The sequence below is a fragment of the Ambystoma mexicanum genome, chromosome 1q (genome assembly GCF_040938575.1).
Source record: "Ambystoma mexicanum isolate Mex_15411 chromosome 1q, UKY_AmexF1_1, whole genome shotgun sequence".
NCBI lineage: Eukaryota > Metazoa > Chordata > Amphibia > Caudata > Ambystomatidae > Ambystoma > Ambystoma mexicanum.
Genome location: NC_090922.1, coordinates 917,705,802 through 917,727,716, shown reverse-complemented (window position 1 = coordinate 917,727,716; position 21,915 = coordinate 917,705,802).

Below are 21,915 nucleotides of genomic sequence, written 5' to 3'. Positions count from 1 at the left end.
GAACATGTATATTCGTTCATAGAGGCATGTTCATGTTTAGATACACAGACTTTTGATACTTTGAAAAACATTCTTGAACATATTTTTAACATTAAGCCCGAAGTGGTTTTGAATGGTTTTGCAAACCAGGTGTACTTCTCCTTACTGTAACATCATTGTACCACTTTCTGCATCTTGATTGATTAATGGTGGGAGGGGCAAGGTTGGGAAGTAAAGTGCTGGGAGATAATTGTATGGAGGTGTACATCGGTAGGTTATGTATTAGAAGAAGAGGTTCCACTCTATGCAAATGTTTAATCCATTTTTCACCGTATCCAATCTGTGGATCCATTTCTGTTCCAATTTCCTCAGGGCTAGGTCTCTGTCACCTCCTCGTTCTTTTTCATCTATGGTTTGGATGATCGCCCGCTGGAAGTCTGTGTATTTATGTTTGAGTTTGCTGAAATGGGCAACCAATGGTTTATCTTCAACCGCGTTTTTTAGACATGATCTGTGTTCACAGATACGCTGCCTCACCTCTCTTTTACTCTTGACGATATATAGTAAGTCACAGGGGCACTGTATGACGTATATACTCCACTTTGTGCGGCAGTTGGAGAAGGCTTTATACTTCCATTCTAGGCCATTTAGCAAGATGGTTTTTTGGGCTTTTGTGAGGTTACAGACTGGGCATTTGCCACATCTGTGATGTCCAATGACAGGGGGGAGGTCCCACAGGTTAGTTTGGCTGGGTTTTTGTATGGAGCCTGGGTATATATGTACTAGGCGATCTTTTAGATTTTTGCTTCTTTTGAATGCAAATCTGGGCTTTTCGGGGCAAAATTTCTCTGTTTGTAGAAGGTTCCAATTTGATAGGACTGGTTTTCGGATGTTGTTTCTTATTGGGGAGAAAGTGGTGACACATGTCATTTTTTCTGCGTGTTCCACTCTCGATCTCTTTATAAGGCATGTTTCCCTGCTCGTATGCCTTGCTGTCCTTCGTGCTCTTCGTATGATTTTGGGTGGGTACCCTCTTGCTTTTAGGCGGAGTTCTGGGTCTTTTCCATTTTTATCGTATTCTGGTAAGGTTGTACAGTTTCTCCGTATCCTCAGAAATTGGCCGAAGGGGAGATTTTCCCTGAGTGATTGAGGATGAAAACTTTTAAAATGTAACAGTGTGTTTTTGTCTGTTGGTTTCCTGTAAAGGGTAGTGACGAAGACACCTTCGTCTGTAGTTTGAATGTTGAGATCCAGGAAGGGTATGCTGACTTTGTCTGAATGCATGGTGAATTTGATACATGGGTCTACGGTGTTGAGCCATGTGTGGAAAGACTCTAATTCTAAAAGAGTGCCTCTCCAAATGGTGAAAACATCGTCGATGTATCTGACCCATCCAATTAGATTCTGTTTGTATATATTGTCTTCATTGTAGATGTTCTTGTTTTCCAAATGGTCCATGTACAGGTTTGCTATATCAGGTGCAAACGTTGAACCCATGCTTGTTCCTCTTATTTGTTGAAAGAATTTTCCTTGGCACATGAAGAAGTTTTCCGTGAGTGCTATCCGTATACACTCTAAGATGAAGTATGTCGGTGTTGATTGGTCCCGTCTGTTGTCCAGATAGGTCTTGAGTATTTCCAGGCATTTTCTCTGTGGAATGCTGGTGTATAGGGCTTCTACGTCAAAGGTGACCAGAATGTCATTTTGTTCTGTTCTGATGCTGGCGAGGTGATGTATCATGGCTGTAGTATCTTGCGTATATGATTTCATTTTTTGGACGAAAGGTCTTAAGAAAATATCTGTGTATATAGATAACGGCTCTAAAAGTGAGCCTATTCCAGACACTATCGGTCTCCCCGGTAGTTCTGTGGTGTTCTTGTGTATCTTGGTAATACAGTAAAAGGGCGGGGTAATTGGGTGTTCCGTTGTGAGAAAAACTTTTTCGTCATTGTCAATCCAGCCCTGGGATTCCGCAAAAAGCATGAGACTTTTGATTTCATCCGTTAGACGTGTTGTTGGATTATGGTCCAATTTTTTGTAGAACCGTCTATCTTGAAGGTGTTTTTGAAGTTCATTTTCGTAGAGGTTGTTTCCCCAGAGCACAATGCCCCCTCCTTTGTCTGCTGGTTTGATGCAGGATGTTTTTTGGTTTTCCAGATGTTGTAGTGCCAGTCTTTCCTGTTTAGTAAGATTATCCCTTTTGTGATTTTTGGTTTTGAAAAAGGTGTCCATGTCTCTTAAAATGTTATTTTCAAAAGCTAGTATTTCTGGGCAGATCATTGATGTTCCTGGTGTGAATGTGGATTTGGGTTTTAAGCCCGTTGTGGTCATGTCCTTAGGTTCGTCTTGTTTGGAGTTACGGAAGAAGTATCTTAGGCGTACAGTTCTGAAGAACTTTCTTATTTCTATTTCTGTTGCAAAACGATCTGCTCTGTTGGTAGGTATGAAACTCAGCCCTTTGCTGAGGATGTTCACATCATCAGGGGTGAGGGTATAGTTACTCAAATTAAAGATTGGTATCACCATTGTTGCTGTGGTGGTTGTTGTGGGGTCCATTGGCGTGTTCTCATCCCGTGGTACCCTTGCTGGCGTGTTCTTCCTTGTTTCCCACGTCCTTGAAAAAACTGGCCTCTTTTTTGGCCTGAGCCCGATGTTGAGGGGCCGCTGGCGGAGGAATCTGATCCACTGCTATTGGAGGAATTTGAAAAAGATACATATTTTTTAGGGAAGCGTTGTTGAGTGCCTCCTATGGTGTTATTGCCTATGTTTTGCTGTTGGTAAAATCCTGGGACAAGGTATGGGTATGTTTTCTCCTCTTGGTAGTTCTGAATGTCTTTTTTAAGTTGCCAGATCTTCTTCTCCAAGGTACATTCTTTGAATTTCTTTATTTCTTCTTCTATCTTTTCCAATTGGGCTTTGATATCCGGTATAACTGAGTCCTCAATGATTTTCTCTTCAAGAGTCTTCAGTTCCTCTGCTTGTTTTTTCGCTTCCTCTTCAGCTGTTTCTATTATCAATATAATTCAATCTCTAGAGCATTTATTGCCTACGCCGCTGAACTTTGCCTGAAATCTGGGGTTGTCCAAAAACACCCTTGGTATGTTTTTAATTTGCAACCCTTCTGGTATTACTCCATTTTTTAGGTACTCTAGCATGAGTAATCCATGTGATTCTGTGCGAACCAGTTTTTTCTTTTTTTGCAATAAAGTTTCTGTATCTGTGGTGAAGGCTGCTTTTGCTGCTGGTGTTGTTTGTGGATAAGAAGATCTGGAAACTTAAAAAAGACATTCAGAACTACCAAGAGGAGAAAACATACCAATACCTTGTCCCAGGATTTTACCAACAGCAAAACATAGGCAATAACACCAGAGGAGGCACTCAACAACGCTTCCCTAAAAAATATGTATCTTTTTCAAATTCCTCCAATAGCAGTGGATCAGATTCCTCCGCCAGCGGCCCCTCAACATCGGGCTTAGTCAATAAAGAGGCCAGTTTTTTCAAGGACGTGGGAAACAAGGAAGAACACACCAGCAAGGGTACCACGGGATGAGAACACGCCAATGGACCCCACAACAACCACCACAGCAACAATGGTCATACCAATCTTTAATTTGAGTAACTATACCCTCACCCCTGACAATGTGAGCATCCTCAGCAAAGGGCTGAGTTTCGTACATACCAAAAGATAAGATCGTTTTGCAACAGAAGTAGAAATAAGAAAGTTCTTCAGAACTGTACGCCTAAGATACTTCTTCCGTAACTCCAAACAAGACGAACCTAAGGACATGACCACTACGGGCTTAAAACACAAATCCACGTTCACACCAGGAACATCAATGATCTGCCCAGAAATACTAGCGTTTGAAAATAAAATTTTAAGAGACATGGACACCTTTTTCAAAACCAAAAATCCCAAAAGGGATAATCTTACTAAACAGGAAAGACTGGCACTGCAACATCTGGAAAACCAAAAAACATTCGGCATCAAACCAGCAGACAAAGGAGGGGGCATTGTGCTCTGGGGCAACAACCTCTACGAAAATGAACTACAAAAACACCTTCAAGATAGACGATTCTACAAAAAATTGGACCATAATCCAACAACATGTCTAACGGATGAAATCAAAAGTCTCATGTTTTTTGCGGAACCCCAGGGCTGGATTGACAATGACGAAAAAGTTTTTCTCACAACGGAACACCCAATTACCCTGGCCTTTTACTGTATTCCCAAGATACACAAGAACACCACAGAACCACCGGGGAGACCGATAGTGTCTGGAATAGGCTCACTTTTAGAGCCGTTATCTATATACACAGATATTTTCTTAAGACCTTTCGTCCAAAAAATGAAATCATATACGCAAGATACTACAGCCATGATACATCACCTCGCCAGCATCAGAACAGAACAAAATGACATTCTGGTCACCTTTGACGTAGAAGCCCTATACACCAGCATTCCACAGAGAAAATGCCTGGAAATACTCAAGACCTATCTGGACAACAGACGGGACCAATCAACACCAACATCCTTCATCTTAGAGTGTATACGGATAGCACTCACGGAAAACTTCTTCATGTGCCAAGGAAAATTCTTTCAACAAATAAGAGGAACAAGCTTGGGTTCAACGTTTGCACCTGATATAGCAAACCTGTACATGGACCATTTGGAAAACAAGAACATCTACAATGAAGACAATATATACAAACAGAACCTAATTGGATGGGTCAGATACATCGACGATGTTTTCACCATTTGGAGAGGCACTCTTTTAGAATTAGAGTCTTTCCACACATGGCTCAACACCGTAGACCCATGTATCAAATTCACCATGCATTCAGACAAAGTCAGCATACCCTTCCTGGATCTCAACATTCAAACTACAGACGAAGGTGTCCTCGTCACTACCCTTTACAGGAAACCAACAGACAAAAACACACTGTTACATTTTAAAAGTTTTCATCCTCAATCACTCAGGGAAAATCTCCCCTTCGGCCAATTTCTGAGGATACGGATAAACTGTACAACCTTACCAGAATACGATAAAAATGGAAAAGACCTAGAACTCCGCCTAAAAGCAAGAGGGTACCCACCCAAAATCATACGAAGAGCACGAAGGACAGCAAGGCATACGAGCAGGGAAACATGCCTTACAAAGAGATCGAGAGTGGAACACGCAGAAAAAATGACATGTGTCACCACTTTCTCCCCAATAAGCAACAACATCCGAAAATCAGTCCTATTAAATTGGAACCTTCTACAAACAGAGGATTTTTGCCCCGAAATGCCCAGATTCGCATTTAAAAGAAGCAAAAATCTAAAAGATCGCCTAGTACATACATACCCAGGCTCCATACAAAAACCCAGCCAAACTAACCTGTGGGACCTCCCCCCTGTCATTGGACATCACAGATGTGGCAAATGCTCAGTCTGTAACCTCACAAAAGACCAAAAAACCATCTCGCTAAAAGGCCTAGAATGGAAGTATAAAACCTTCTCCAACTGCCGCACAAAGTGGAGTATATACGTCATATGGTGCCCCTGTGACTTACTATATATCGGCAAGAATAAAAGAGAGGTGAGGCAGCGTATCTGTGAACACAAATCATGTCTAAAAAACGCGGTTGAAGATAAACCATTGGTTGCCCATTTCAGCAAACTCAAACATAAATACACAGACTTCCAGTGGGCGATCATCCAAACCATAGATGAAAAAGAACGAGGAGGTGACAGAGACCTAGCCCTGAGGAAATTGGAAAAGAAATGGATCCACAGATTGGATACGGTGAAAAATGGATTAAACATTTGCATAGAGTGGAACCTCTTCTTCTAATACATAACCTACCGATGTACACCTCCATACAATTATCTCCCAGCACTGTACTTCCCAACCTTGCCCCTCCCACCATTAATCAATCAAGATGCAGAAAGTGGTACAATGATGTTACAGTAAGGAGAAGTACACCTGGTTTGCAAAACCATTCAAAACCACTTCGGGCTTAATGTAAAAAATATGTTCAAGAATGTTTTTCAAAGTATCAAAAGTCTGTGTATCTAAACATGAACATGCCTCTATGAACCAATATACATGTTCAGTTCTATATTTTTGAGATTCAAGCTCATAATGTATACTGTGTTGTGTTTTTATTGTTTTCAAAATGAGCACCCGGACTACACAGACCCCCTACATACATTGCAATCACAGGACTAGTTCCCCGCACACACAGACTACGCCTTCCTCTGACGCGACATAGCAACAGTAACTAAGCCACAAACACACGTAGGCTCTGACATTCTCCTCTCACGCATGCGTGGCAGTTCCACCACTACTCGCTCGCACATGCGCAAAACGCTCGCTCTCACCTTTTTCTGATCGCTCGCGTCCCCGGCATGACACAACGCATGCGCGGAGCACGCCCAGCGACGAACGGAATACACAGCTCACTTCGGGAGCTCTTTCCAGTACGAGAAGGTAAGCATACCGCTCTCTCCTTCGGGATACTGCAAGTACTGGTACCATAGGGATTGTGACATTTGACTGTCAGGCCCCATATAAAAGCAATTTTCGTTTCTCATATAATGATTAGAGACACTCGTCCTTGCACAGTTAGCCACACTGTCTCACGATTTCTACACCGGTCAATAATAAGTCACCAGCACTTATTTTTCACGTGCACTTTGTTGTCAATTACATGACACAACTAGGACACATTTCTTTAAAACATGCTGTGTCCTATATGTTGTAGTGGAAGCCTCTTCTGCAAATCAAGAGAACAATCTCTCCGTGGTCTGGCACACTTGGATCCGCCATTCCCCATGCATCATTTTGCCCTGAGACAAAATACTGTTGAAGAAAGGTATGTCTGAGCACTGCATCATGCTTTTTTGTTACCTATCTAGTAGAACCTTTTAAACAACACACGTTCCTTTTTTTGTTCCTTATCCACAGTTTTTTCTGAGCAACACACGAAAGACTACTCGATTCCTTCTCATTTTACAGTCCTGAGGAAAGCTATAGAACAACCCACCATCAACACCTGTGTTGTTACATAGCTGGAAACACATTTGAGTGTCGACTCATTTTCAGTGCATGCGCAGTAATATTGCACTTGATAACTATGTTGTATTAACAATCTTGTGTTGTTGACATTATATGCCGATACAATATAATGGAAATGCAATTTGTGAAAGTGGACTTTTAGTTTGTATATCTATTATAAAAAAAAGGAAAACTTGTTGTGTGTTAAATAAAGAAGTTTTAGCACGTTTGAAAAAAGTCTTGTTGGGTTCTACTATAAGAAATACAAGTCCTATCAATATAGACTTGGTTTCATGTATGCCAGTGCAACACCTGTTAGTGTCTCAGAGGAAGAGGCAGCCAGAGTCCACCCCCTTTTGTCTGCAGTATAAATTTGTCCTCCAGACTCAGGCCCCTATAAAACACAAAGAGGACCCCCTTTTTCCCTTTTCTAAAAACCCCAATATCGACTCTCCATGAATTTGATCCTGGATTATACCATGGATAGGACCGGTGTGGCCCCCACAGCTAAGTCACAGGCAGCTCGGCAGCTCTTCACACACATGGAACACCTGGAACTGGGCGATACGTGGCACCTACTGCACCCACAAGAGCGACAATACAAGTTCTACTAATCTTTGCATGACAGTTCATCACGCATTGACACATTTCTGATATCTAGATCCTTGATGGGTAGGATCAGGGATGTTGTATTAATACTGCATACTCTCTCTAATCAGTCCCCAGAATTACTGACATTGAACACAGATAGACCACCCTGGTCAAGCAGTGCTTGACGTTTTAAGTCCGAAGCACTTAGAGACATAGGGCCTCATTACACGTTGTGCGGTAAGGGAATACCGGTACCAGTAAGGAATTACCGGTACCGGTAATTTCCTAAGCCAATCACGACCCGGACCCACCGCTATCAGCACACCCGTTAATTACGGTGCCACTAATAGCGGCGCGGGCGCGCGACCCCCAGGCCGGAATTAGCGCCATGGCGCTAATACCAGGCCATCACAAGCCATGCGGACATGGCATTAGCGGCATGGAAAACACCCAAAAACCCCTTACCGGCATGGCGCTAATAACAGCATCGAAAAGCACCCGTTAAGAGACCTGAGCAGTGTACCCATCTACCACAGGTGGACACAATCAGCACAGGTGCATGCAATGGAGACAGGCAGCACAAAAGAGCACACCACACCCCTACCCACACCCCTTCCCACACCAAGATGGTCCCAATAGCAGCAGCACGACATGACGGGCTTGACTACATGATAGCAGTGCAGCACCAACAACAACTGCCCGCACCAGAGGTGACCCGTAACAGGTACCCATTCCTCACACCATACAGGCGATGCCAGCTATCCACTGATGAGGTGGCTCCTAACCCCTGTACGGAACCCACAGAACCAGCAGGAAGAGGACAACAATATTGCACATCCCCGTACCTGCATCGTGATAGAGCTGGCAGTCAGCCTTCCAATGACAGTGCTCCGCTGCCTAAGCAGCCTGGGTGAGGCACTCCTGTACAGCCGTGTCAAAGTGGCAAAGATAACCATGGCATGTGTAGAGCATCAAAAAATGTGCATATGATGGAATGTGCCAATGCCACCTGAAATTGATATGCAACCACCAGAAGAGCATGATGTGGATGGGGATGAGTATGGGTGGAATGCCCCGGCAGGACATGCAAGAGGCAATGCCAAGGAGGCACACGATGTGCGTCAGCATCTGATTCTGAAATCCCATCAGGCACAAAGGTGAAATAGCATGGACGGAGACGGATATTGTTGCCCTGGTGCATGTTTTGAGTCCCACAAAGGACCCTGTCCAAAATAAATGACACATACGCAATGATGGAGACCACGCTTGGGTTTCAACTTCAGAACAGTGTATATTGAACAGAATGTGATAAGAAGTGCAACACCCCAACACACCCAAATGCACCCTTACCCACCTCCCACCAAAACACCCAAATGCACCCTTACCCCCCTCCCCCCAAAACACCCAAATGCACCCTTACCCCCCTTCCCCCAAAACACCCAAATGCACCCTTACCCCCCTCCCCCAAAACACCCAAATGCACCCTTACCCCCCTCCCCCCCAAAACACCCAGGTGAGTCTTATGGTGTCTACATTTCCTGCCCCACATGTGCCACCTGGTCCTTGGTGGACCTAAGCCTCAGGGTCTCCACCAACATTGGGTTGGTGTGATGTGGGGCGCCTCAGGTTGCGCAGAGAGCGGCGCAGGGGGCTGGTCTGCTGGGAACTCGCTGAGGAGGAGGTTCCCGGTCGATCCTGTGTTGGGGGTTGGTGATGCTGCTCCATGATGTCCCCAATACGTAAAATGGCCTGGCGGAGTTGGCCCATTTCCTGGCATATCCTGTCAGTGCAGGCCTCAATGGCCTCCTTTGTTTGCCCTGCATATTTGTTGAGGTCATCCCTTAGACGGCCTGTCTCGGCCACATGCTGGGCGACCAGCGCAGTAATGTCTTCCTGCCTCCGGGCGATGGTTGCAAGGTCAGGCAGGGTGGTAGGTGCTGCTGGGCTGGACGGTGCGCCCTGGTCTGTGCTTCCAGCATCCGGAGAGGACACCTGAGGGCTCCATGCACCTTCTACAGTGTGGGTGTCATGTGCTCCCTGGGTAGCAGATCCGGACGTTGCCCTTGGACTCCCCTCAATGGACCATGTTGGGCTGGGGGTATGGATTAGTTGTAGGACGTTGATTGCGTCCTCCTTGTCAGTGGACGGTGCAGTGGCTGCTGCCTCCCCAGTTGAGCTGGTGGCAGCGGAGTGCGTGCCCTCCGTGCTCATCTCAGCAATGATGGGGCACATTGGCGTGGGTTCAGCTACAACAGGAGCCGTGCCCTCAGGCTGTGATGAAATGGTGCTCCTGCCGCCCTTGGCCCTCTGCAGATGGACTGTCCTCCCAGTTCCCCTGGAGGTGGTGGCGGTGTCACCTTTCTCATGCATCCTGGCTTTTTTGGCTGCTGGGGCAGTACGTGCTGCAGTGCTTGTGTCTCCAGTGTCTGTCGGTGATCCTGTGGAGGACATAAATAGGGTACATCATCATTAATGGGTCTAGGTGCCTCATGCAGAATGTTCACGTCATGCTGCTCTATGCATTGGGGCCTATTTATCAGTGATTCTTGTAATGGGGATGTCGGGTTGGTCATGCATTGATGGGTCAGTATTGCACGTGTATATGGTGATGCATGCATGTATGTGTGTGGCTGGATCAATGGCCTGGTCATCGACACATGTTTGGGGTACCCCCTCACCCTTCACTGTGCATTGTTTGACGTATACACTCACCTCCATCAGATGAGATGGCCACACCATGCTCCATATCTCCGACCCCCTCTATGGCTTCGACTCCTATTGTGGAGGCACATGTCTCCTCCCACTCCTTCATCTTCAGAGGTGATTCTGCGCCACCTCCTGTGGCCATTGCAAGGTTGCGGTTGACAGATATGGATATTCCGCACATGGAGCCGGAGGTCGTCCCACCTCTTGCGGCAGTCCTTCACACTGCGGGTGGTAGTGCCAACCGCACTAACTTTGCGGGCAACTTCGTCCCAGATGGCCTTTTTCTTGATGACAGCCTCCCGGCGCATATCATTGGCGAAGACGACTTCAGCATTGGCTGCAAGTGTGCTAGTCAGCATTATGAGCTCCTCAGGTGTAAATTTCTCTTTCTGCTGACAATCTGAGGTTTTTTTTAGGGCCTTTGACATCTTCGGGCAGTCCTGGATGGTTTCTTGTCGGAGTTCTCCGGAAAGAGGTCCTGGATGCAGAGGATGGCAATGGATTGTGTTTTTAAAGATGGCCGCCGTTCTCTTTCCCGCTATTTGCATGTTGCGTGAGGGAGGAGGTGCTATCAGCACTTTGGTCGAGGCCGGTAATGGGCATTTTGTTGACTTTTCCGGCATGGCGGTGAAGTCATTTACGGCATGGCGCTATGCTCGTGTCCGCGAACTCGTAATGGGACGCTATTAGCGGTCTTTTGCGAGGGCGGACACGCTAATAATAATAAATTCCGATTTTTACCGATTTTTACCGATTTTTACCGCACAACGTGTAATGAGGCCCATAGTATTCAAGGCAGGGTTCTGTTTTTTTCCCCCATCGCAGGACTCTCAAACTTAGGTAGCCTCTACACTGAGTACCTAATACTATTTACTGTGTTACTGTTGCTCTGAAATGGGGTAAACTAGGGCTTTTTTCTCCCCTTGCAGGACTCTCAAACTTAGGTGGCCTCTACACTGAGTACCTAATATGCATTTACTGTGTTACTATTGCTCTGAAATGTGGTAAACTAGGGCTTTTTTTCCCCTCTCAGGACACTCAAACTTAGGTGGCCTCTACACTGAGTACCTAATACGCATTTACTGTGTTACTGTTGCTCTGAAATGTGGTAAACTAGGGCTTGCCGCTCATTCCTGTCCACTTGCTCTCGCCTGTCTCCCCCCCACTCCCTCCTTATTCCATGGTGCTATCTATCTCGCCTATCTTCTCTAACTGCTTCTCCATTGACTATCCTGCTCTCCTCACCAAATCTGGTAGGAAAAAGTTTAAAAAGGACACCCTGGTCTCCAACCCAGGCCTCCCTATCGCTGACACCTACACTAGTGCCTCCTCCAAGGAAAGAAACTCTTACTGACATCCTCTTTTTCGTGCCTTCCCATGACCTATGGACCCTTCATATGGTCTCTGTGCTCTTTCCCTTCTCCTCTTCTCCCATTAATAGTGGCACCCATTGGGATGTCCTCTTGGCCCCCTTCCGTTCCTCTAAGGTCATCATTAATGTCTACGCTAATGGGACCATCTTGGTCCAAGGCTGTCACGCCACTTGCCCGGAGACCGGGGTTTTCCTCTTCCTTTCGACCAACATCATCTTGGCGGGTCTACTCGCGCTTCTGCGCTTGGGGTCCCACTGTTCGGAAATAGGCTCCTCTGCACATGCGCGGGCCACCGCGTCCACGCTTCCGCGCATGCGCATTGGATTGGGCACTTGGAGTTATGAGAGCTTGCTTCTCAGGCCTCATTTTGGGCTCGCCAGCGCTTGGGAAGGAGGCAGCTTGCGTTCCAGGCCTCTCTGGTGCTGGTGGCGCTATAAGAGGAGCGACAAGCAGCAGCTGATTGCGTCTCAACATGGTTAGTTTCTGATCGTGTTCCCGCTCCGTATTTGTTTCCTGTTTTTCTGCCCGTTGCCTTCCTTTCTATTGGTCCTTCTCTGGGTCCCTTGGTTCCTTGCCCCCTTGGTTCCCGGCCTGGTTCCTGTTCTGCTCCCGGGGTGGTCTTCAGTCCTGCCTGCCCTTGGTTCCCTTCCTTCCTGCCCTCTCTGGTTCCTCCCTGCTCTCTGTTCGTGTTCCACCTCTCCTGCCTGCCTTCAGGGTTCTGCCTCCTTCTCCTCTCCAGCCTGCTGGGTTTCCTTGTGGAACCTTCCCTTCAGCTACCTACTCTGCCGGATTTGCTTACCACCGTGGACAAGACTCTTCAGCTTCCCTTTCCCTGTTGGATTTGTCTTGGGACTATCTACAGCTACTGAGGGACTGACATCTTTACGCTCCCCCTGCCAGTGCTTGCACTGTCCTGATGTCACGAAAATCAGGGGTGAGCACACCGTGACGTTGGGAGTCGGTTCACCCTCCGCCCTGTTTAATCTTGGGTTGAGGTTTGGGCTGATTTCTCGCGTCACACTTACCTCGGTGAAATACAGACAGTCTGGCTTCCAATCCAAGATCTTCTGCAAGACAAACAGGTACGCAGCACTCCCGTGATATAGCTCTTAACAAAGGCCCACAGGCCAACGTCCACCTCTTTGATAGATGCTTCCCGCGCCTCATCAACTTCCTTTCCTCTCCTGCTGTCCCCTCTTCTCTGTCTTCGGGTACCTTGCCTCCACCCTCTCACCCTGCCCTCTCTCGGGCTCCTTCTTCACCTCCACAGGGCGTACCTCTGATCTGTACCCCTCCCGGAAGTCCTTCAAGGATGGCAACCTTCTCCACATTGCCACTCTCAACTCTCACTCTGCCGTCAAACATTCCTCTGATATCTGTCGCCTTCTTGAGGAACTGGACCTTGACATCCATGGTTCACGGCCAACACTGTCACCAGCTTTGAAACACACCTACCTGACAGTTACAAGATCCTCTCCGTGCCCAGGCCCAACCGTGCTGGGGGGGGGTGTGGCCCTTATCTTATCTTAGTGGATTCCTGCCACTGTCACTCCTACGCAGACCTACTCCTCCTTTGAATGCCTTGTCTGCCGACTCTCTCTCTCTCCTAGCCATTCCCTTACCGTGGCTACTATTTATCGGCCACCTGGTCAAATTTCCTCCTTCCTCTCCGAGTGGGCGGACCTCTCCTCCTCACTCCTGTCCTCAACCACTCAACTCCTCTTTCTTGGAGACTTCAACATCCACCTTGATGCCTCCTGTCCTCCCTCTGGACTCTTTCGCGACCTCTGCGACTCTCTCTCACTCTCTATTCTCCCGTCTGGGCCGACTCATTCTGCAGTGCACACTCTTGATGCTCTGATCTCTTCTAACCTTCCCCTCTCTGTCCCTCTCTCCACTCCTCTCTCCTGGAGTGATCACTTTCTCCTATCCTCCCACCTCACCTTCCCCACCCACCTTCGTGGTCATCCGACCCATGAAGCGCGTGTCAGTTGAGGCTTTCGCTACCACCTTCTCGCCCCCCCCCTTCCGCTGACTCCCACCCTGACACAGCCCTCTCCACTCTGCTATATCTGATACTCTTGATATCCTTGCCCCTGTCATGAGAATCCGCCTGAAGCCCAAAGCCAAATGTAACTCCTGGTATGACTTGGATCTCGTCACCCTAAAATGCAAGTGCAGGGTGGCAGAGAGGAAATGGCGTGCTTCATGTTCATCCTCTGACGAACTGGCCTGCCGTCTGCTCCAAAGGCAATACCGGCTCTCCGTTCTCACCAAGAAGAGAGCCCTTATCCATGCCCGCATCTCAGCGGCATCTAACAATTCGGCCAAACTCTTTAAAATCTGCAAGGAGCTGGCCAACCCTGCTGCAGTTTCTACCTCTCCTGTCCCCTCCCAGGCCCTCTGCACGGCACTGGCCTCTCACTTCATTTCAAAAACTCAGGACATCCTGTCCTCACTCTCCTCCTATCACCTCCCCGCTCTATTCCCTGCTCTTCCTCTTGCTCTTCTGCAGCCATCCCTCCTCCCTCCTTCTCTGCCTTTCCCCTTTTTTCTGCTGACGAGGTTTCGAGACAAGTCAGATCTATGAAAGTCTCGTCAAAACAGGTCCACACCTGTTCCTCCGAAACTATCAAGGACCACATCGACTCCTTGGCTCCTGCCCTGGCTGACTTCTGCAATCAATACTTCGCCTCTGGAGTCTTCCCATCCCCCCTCAAGCACTCCCTTGTGCACCCCCTTCTTAAGAAACCCTCTTCCGACCCCTCCTGGCCAGCTAACTATCGCCCAATCTCTATCACTCCCTTCCTGGGTAAGCTCCTTGAGAAACTGGCCATCTCCCAGCTTAATCTCCATGCTGAATCTGTTCGTAGTCTTCATGACCATCAGTCTGGCTTCAGAGCTGCCAGAAGCACAGAAACTGCTCTCCTGAACATCCGTGAGGACCTGCTCTCAAACCTTGACTCTAACACCCCTTGTGTTCTCATTTTGCTCGATCTCTCTTCTGCCTTTGACACTGTCAACCACACCATCCTGCTCAACTGTCGCAGTGATTACCTGGGTATCACTGGTCAGGCTCTGGCATGGCTGACCTCCTTCCTCTCCAATCGACCCTCCCAGGTCCAAATGGGGTCCTTCCTCTCTGACATCTTTTTCTCTACCTGTGGTGTCCCCCAGGGATCTAACCTCTCCCCCTGGCTGTTCAACCAGTATCTGGCACTTCTTGCCCACCGCATCGCTGCTCCCTGTCCCAACTTTCAGTGCTACGTGGATGATACCCAGCTCATTTTCAGGCTACCCTCGGCCTCCTCTTCCCCTTCCCTCATCTCTGACTGTCTTTCTGCTATCCATGAATGGTGTGCCGCCAACGACCTCTGCCTTAATGCCAGTAAGACTGAGATTCTACTCATCGGCACACCCACTCCCTCCTTCCCTGCAGCTCTCTGGCCGGCCTCCCTTGGCCCTCTTCCTGCTCCTACCTGCAAGGCAAAAAACCTCGGGTCATCTTCGACTCCACACTCTCTTTCTCTCCTCGCATATATGACGTCTCTAAGAAGTCACACTACCAGCTACACCTCCTCAGAGGTATCCTTCCCTTCCTCTCCTTCCCCCAGAAGCTCAATGTCTCTAGAGCCCTGGTTCTCTCGAAGCTGGACTACTGTAACAGCCTCTATCTAAATTTTCCTGCCTCTCCTCTCTGCCCTTTGCAACTCATCCAGAACAGGACTGCAAGACTTTTCCTTGGCCTCAAGCCCAGGGACCGTATCTCTCCAGGACTGAAATCACTACACTGGCTCCCAGTGGCTGCGAGGATTAAGTTCAAAACCCTCTGCATTGTCCACAAGGCCTTCTGGGGCCTTGGGCCAAAATACCTTCAACTCTCTCTTCCTAAATATCTTCCTTCTCATGCTCTTCGCTCATCCACCTCCAACTCCCTCAGGGTCAGCCGATTCTCCAAGCAATGAGTTGGGGGTAGATCTCTCTCCACAGCAGGGGCCTCCCTCTGGAACAGCCTTCCTGCCTCCCTGAAACTTGAGGAGAACCATCTCCGGTTCCGGAAGCACCTCAAAACCTTCCTCTTTGCCTCCGCTTTCTCTCCCTCTCTCCCCTGCTAAAATCACTGAACCTGCACTGAATCTGCAACTGGGCCACTCACTGATCTCGGTCCTTGGCCCAGCCACTCTTCCCTGCACTGCTTCCCTGCACTACGGGACTGTCCCTGTATCCTACAGCCCCTCCTCCAAGCATTTACCTTGCACTTGCCACCTGCTAGCTCTATTATTTATCTTGTATTCTACTAACCCTGTACTGCAATTTCCCCTCTCCCTTTCCCCTTGCACTTTTCCCTTCCCCTCTACCCTTGCACTTGTGCGATCTGAATGACACCTGGCCTAGTAGGATCATTGTCTGTCTCCCCTTGTTCCCCCCCTCCTCGTCGCGCCTTGAAACACTTGTGTATAGGCGCGTTACAAATGCCATATCATATCATATCATATCATATCAGATATTGAGACATATATCACGTGCAACGGGGCAGGCAGGACCTCTGCCGGTGTACGCTGAGAAGTCTTTACAGTTTTCATTTACGGAATGTCTATATCAAGAGAAGCTGGGGGTTTAAAAACAATCAGAAATGACCTACAGTGCTCCAAAGCCAAACGTCCCTGGAGCTGGATTATTCCAACCACTCCAATCTGCATGTGATGGCCCAGAAACGATCTGAACTAGAGCAATTCGAGGTGCATGCCCTCCGGAGGTGCGCTACTTCTTGTAATCGCAAGCAGCCAGGAGATACAGGCAGGGAGACAGGCTAGGTAGAACACTAGCCAGTCTGGCCAGATCCAAACGGGGTGCACCCAGGTAGACTGCATTAACGATACACTGGGGAATCACCAATGGTCAGACCACAAGATTCTCAAAGTTTTTTCAGACTTCTACAGTTCCCTTTATGCAGCAGATCAACAACACAGAAAACAAGCTATACACTCCCTGTTTGAAGGGCTATCCCTATCATGACTAAATGCCCAAACCAGGGACACCCTCAGAGATCCTCATCATGGTTTCCAACCTGCCCAAGAGAAAGGCCCCCAGTCCTGATAGTCTTACACCCGAATTCTACCAAGAAAATGCGTCCCTACTAGTTCCTCACCTTCTTGAGGTATGGGTGGAGGTGTTCCGTGACTCCATCCTGCCCCAGTCTCTGCGTGAGGCCACCATAACTATACTTCTCAAGACAAACAAACCCAGTTATGAATGTGGTTCCTACAGGCCCCTTTCCCTCATGAATGTCGACACCACAATCTATGTCAAGGCTCTCGCAAATATAATTCTCCCACTGACGCCCCATATTGTTCATGATGACCAAGGGGGCTTCATCCCGGGCAGGTGAACCTCATTCAATATTAGACCACTATTTGATGTGATGGCAAGAGTAGACCCAACGGCTGAGGCAGTGGTCATGACACTTGATACACAGAAAGCATTTGACTTAGGTCTCATGGGAATACCTATGGGTGGTGCTTGAGAAGATGGGGATCGGCCCAGAAATGCTAAGTTATATTAAGCTGTTGTATACCGCACCCACCACCACAGTCTTGGTGAACTTTTGCAAATCTGAACCCCTGAAGGTTGCCAGGGACACCAGACAGATCTGCCCTCTCTCCCCAATCCTATTCCCCCTGGCCATTGAACCCATGGCCGATATGATCAGAGCCCGGCACGGACATTGGTGAATCCGCCTTAGTGGATCTCCCAAAATAGTTTCACTTTACGCTGGCGATGTTCTACTGTACATAAGGGACCGTCAAATAAATCTGGACCTAATCCTCCAGGACATAATTCAGCTGAGGTGCTTCTCAGGCTTCACAATAAACCACTCTAAATCAGAAATGTTCACACTAAGTAGCGGCACCAAACAACCGAGTGGAGTGTACCCCGCTGCAAGTCCCTTGGTCGGATTTGATACCTAGGAGTGTGGGTCTCTGGTGTGCGTTCCTCCCTCTTGACAGATAACTACAGGGCAATGGAGAAGTATGTGACGGGCAGGTTGGCCAGGTGGAAGGCACTACCACTTACGATGGTGGGTAAATGTCCCTAGTGAAGATGATGTTAGTACCAAAACTCTTATATATATTTGCTAACGTTCCGGTTGTGCCTGGTAGGCCCTTCTTCTCCTGTTAGGCGGAAACCTGTGCAGTTCCCTCTGGGACCACTGCAAAAGATTTAGGACTACAGGTGTTTGGCAGTAAACCCACTTGGTAGCAGTCTGTACCACACAGATTCACTTGGTAGCTGTGGCTGAGCAGTCAGACTTCCCTCAAGAAGAGTTAGGCAGTATGTGGAGTATACAACATAGGGAAATTCTACACAGTAAGACAAGCAAACACGCAACAAGGCTTTGGTGTAAAGATATAAAGGTATTTATTTACAACGACACATCTATAGAAAACACTCTGGCACTTATACGGCAAAACAACTACAATCGCAATTACTATCAGAAAAAGATCAATCCCCCTAACAATAGTTGGACAAGTCTAGGTTCAACGGCATCACTTATTTGCAGACAGAGGTGTATGCTTTAACCTAGATGGCACTCTAGTATACATTAGGACAGGAGAGAAAAAGGCGGGTTAAGAAATCAACTCGATACCAATACTTGTAAGAACGAAGATGCAAGGCAAGAAGACAAGAACCACGGTAGATTCCAAAGTTCAGAGGCCAGGCCTACTCGGAGAGAGGCAAGGCGATATGTCCCAAAAAGTATCTTAGTGGAAATGCACTTCGAGTCTTTGTCGCAAATTGTTATAGGCAGATTGGACCAGTTCAGAACAAAACGTAAAAGAAGCTTGGAGGCGACACTATGGAGAGGCGAGGATTAAGACACCCCACTCTATCCGGCAACAGGGGAAGCCAGGCGGACACAGTACCTTGTATGTGGAGAGACAGCTCCGGCGGGGGCAGTTGTTCCTGGTGGTGGATGCACGTCCAGTCTTTGCCAAGAGAAGAGATGATCTCGTCGTCGAAGGAAAGTTGAAGATCGTTGCAGGTTGTATACGAATTGTTCGTTTTACAACTGTTCGAATTACAATTGACCTTTTCACAATTGACCGAATTGTGAAGGTCAATTGTAACATATATGTGGGGGGAAACCCCCCACAACCTCCCACCAAACGCCAAACCCCCCAAAACCCCTATATATATAAATAAATATATATTACCAAACAGATATATATATATATATATATATATATTTTTTTATATATATATACGGTCAATTGTGAAAAGGTCAATTGTGACCCTTTAAATTCGGTCAATTGGTCATTCGAACAATTGTAAACGAACAATTTGGGTAATACCTTGTTGCACCACCAGGGAAGAGACCAGCCGCGGAGTGCTCCGTCACAAGGCACCACCTTTTGGTCGTGGTACAGGGGTAGTGGCTATCCGGTTGCCGCTGTGCTCTGCACGGGCAATTCGACCACTGCGTTCTGAAGCGAAGAAAAAGCAAAGGTGACTGGTTGTTCCCACCAGTCAGGGGAAGAGACTCTCCGGCAGGGAGATCTCCTCTGTCGTCGGGAAGTGGTGAGTCGGTTCAGCAGGGCTCCACCGGAGGTGTCGTCGTTGCAGGTCGGCTCAGCTTTACCCTTGTCAGATTCTTAGGTCCTGTGGCGACTTCTGAAGATCCAGTCCCAAAAGCCCTGCTTTTATGCAGAAAACCCCCATTCATTCATCCTAGCTGTCACTCAAAACACGCTAAGTGGTGAGCGGGGAGGCTCACCACTTGGGCCAATCACACGAGAGTGCGACCGGAGTTGGCAAGGCAACTCAGTCCAGGGTGCCTAAATCCCCTCCCACACCCCCTGTTGTAACCCAGACAGAATGGTACCCCTTTGGAGGGTCTCTGTACAGAGCCCGCCAAAAGTGGAACAAAGGGCTCAACCTTTGGTTTAGGAGTCACAGAGACGAACACAGACACCATTTTAAAAACCGAGTTCTGGCAGAAAATACCATCCGATAGACTTATTTAAGATAAGTAAACCGGTGGTATGTTAGAGATTAACAGGAAAAAGGTATTAATCTCCAACAATGGGAAGAATCCCATAGGGTTATATTCGGGGTCGAATATAACAAGTAGTTTCCACTGCCACCAGCCAAAAGTCGATGAGGGGGGACGGGACAGTGCCCCCTCGAATAACAGACCCAGGAGTAATCGAATTACCCCTACTAGTGCGTCCACAATAGGATGGTTTGCACTAGTTCTGTTAGTAAATTTAGGTCTAGTAAAGCCAATGGTGACTTTACATGCCCGGGGAGACAGTAGTCAGTCCCCGGGTATGGAGTCTATGATGGAGGTCCGCTAGGATGCCCCAGTGTTACGGCACGTAGGGTGCGGTGTAACACACATAGAAAAACACATGAGACCCTATGGAGTAAAAGACCCCATAGCCCATAGAACACATTGACATTCAAAGGAATTACACACATTCATGTCCAAGAGTGGGAGAAAAAGAGTCTCACTCTTGGCAGGATGGAAAAAGCAAACTCCAGAAATCCAGCAAAGCTGCTGGGGGACTCACTGGGTTAGGAAATCAGCCTAAACAGAGAATTCTCCCTAACATCTCTGACCTCCACGGGCTCCTTGCACAATTACTATTGTACACTGAGGCAGTGCTGAAAAAATGGGCGGATATGACCCCCCATATGATAAAGGGGGCTTCATGGTCCTGGATCTTGAACTATACTTGCTAGCCACGCAGGCCCAATATACCTCCTATTGGTATGGGCATAAGCCACAGCCACCTCATGTCAAACTCGAGTGCCTGGCGGGGGAGGGGCAGATCTCAGGGCACTCGTGATGGACCGTAGATACAAAGATGACTGCCCTTTCAACCCAGTGTCCTCTACATTGCTGGTCTGGTGTCAAATCTTGCCAAGGGTTTAGATAGAAGTGCACACCTATGGTAAGTAAGTTTAGTAAAGATCTTCGAGGATTATTTTAAATAATTTTTAGATGCGGGGGAGGAACTGGGGTCATGGCACAAGACCCCGACAATAAACAGTAAAAAGAAAGAGGATTCAACTTGGGAACCCTCCCGTCCCCTGCACACTTTCAAATGTTTGGATTAATCCAATACAGTTGTTCAAAATGAGTTATACACATTGTAGATATTTTTCTTTCTAACAAATATGGTCAGACACAGAAGTGTTAGATGAAAAAATATATTTATAGCCAAGCTATATTATTTTCAACAAGAATTATAGTTCAGAAACAGATTATTTACAGTGCATAGAAACAAAATGGAATCAATAGATGAAGCTCAAATTGAGAAAAAATGGAGTCCAAATTAAATGACGATGCATTTCGAGGAAGTTCTCCTCTTCTTCAAAAGGCCAAACTTGGACTCTTAATGTAAAAGGAAAAACACAAATTCAGTAAAGAAAATATTGTAGACACAATTCATAACATATTCAATTTGACAATTTAGAACATTTTGTGAAATTTGTTGCAACATGTCATAATATGCGTTGTAATACATGCAACATTATAAGGTGAATTATGTGGTCCATGTTTGAGAGAGAAACTGAAGGTCAATTGATACACCCCTTCCTGTAAAATAGACAGTAAAACGTACATCATATTATAGTTCAGTGGAATGATCCCTCTAATGGGACTTGTCAAGTGGATGGTGAAACATAAGTTAAAGTGAATATATAGGGAAAAAATTTAGTAGTTCCTAAGCTCAATCGATCTAGTGGGGAAGTAATGCGAAAGTCGTTACCTTTGTGAGTGGAAAGTGCCGGAAACAAAGAATCCGACGGTGCAGGAAAAATAAGTAGACAGACTGTCTTCGTATAACAGTTAGTTCCTAGAGCCACGGCCAATTCCCAAAAGGATACTAAAAATCTGTAAACAGAGCCCGATCAGTGTCAAGTTCCATGTTCAAAAGAAACGGACATTAGTATGAAAAAAATCAAATAACATGCCTAACCAAAATGTGGGTGACAGTAAATAGTCAAAAGAGGAACCCACGTAAAGTGTGGACCTCAAATATCCTGCTGTCGCTGCAGCAGTGCCTCAGAATGCGGGAGTTCTGTCACGCAAATAAACAAGCTGAACAGGAATGGAGTCCTGATTAGTATAAAATACTCAGCAATCTGATATTGAGTAGTGAAAATGAAACGTGATGTTTAATAAAGGCAAACTGAAATGTTAAAAATTACTACGA